Raw genomic sequence first — 709 nt, forward strand, 5'->3', positions numbered from 1 at the left:
TCCCGTGGACGTCTTCGTGGTCTTCGTCCTCGGCCGCGCCAACTCCCCCTGCCGTCCGGAGGGGCCGCCCCGCAGAGAAGAGGCGCGGTGGCCCTCGGCCCTCGGTGGCCGCGGGTGCGTGTGTCTCGCTCTCCTTCAGCTGTCTTCGTCGTAACCTCTCGTTTCCCAAAAAAGAAAAGGACGTGAGTATCCAAATTCATCTCCCATCAAAGTGGAGCTTCGCTGCAAAGAAAAACGTTAACTCTACAGGGTCTGGAGGTGACGCGCTGAGAGGGACGCTTCTGGATGCTTCCGCGCCGACCGCACAACACAGTTCTCCACAAAAATGACTGCCTGAGGGGCAAAACTGGTAAGTACAAGGATTTTTTTTTTTTTTTTTAAGACAGAAACCTTTCAGCATTGCTAACTTCGACATTAAGATTTTGCAAAGTTTTTTGTTTTTTTTTTTTTCCCTTATTTCAGGAGACATTTTGCATGAGGTATTTGAAATTCAGGAACATTTTGATTCTTCTTGAAGTGCAGGAAGTAGACAGGCTCCCTTTAGGAAAAAAAAAGGTAAGAGCCTCACCCTCAGAAACTCTTAGAAAATGGAATCTGGCAGACGCTTTCCATGGTGGTCAGGAGAAAGATCCACACGTCAAAGGTGGCACCTGAATATGCACCAATTAGCCAAAAAAAAAAAAAAAAACCAACCAAACAAACAAAAAAA

This window comes from Eulemur rufifrons, chromosome 21 (assembly GCF_041146395.1).
Source record: "Eulemur rufifrons isolate Redbay chromosome 21, OSU_ERuf_1, whole genome shotgun sequence".
Taxonomy (NCBI): domain Eukaryota; kingdom Metazoa; phylum Chordata; class Mammalia; order Primates; family Lemuridae; genus Eulemur; species Eulemur rufifrons.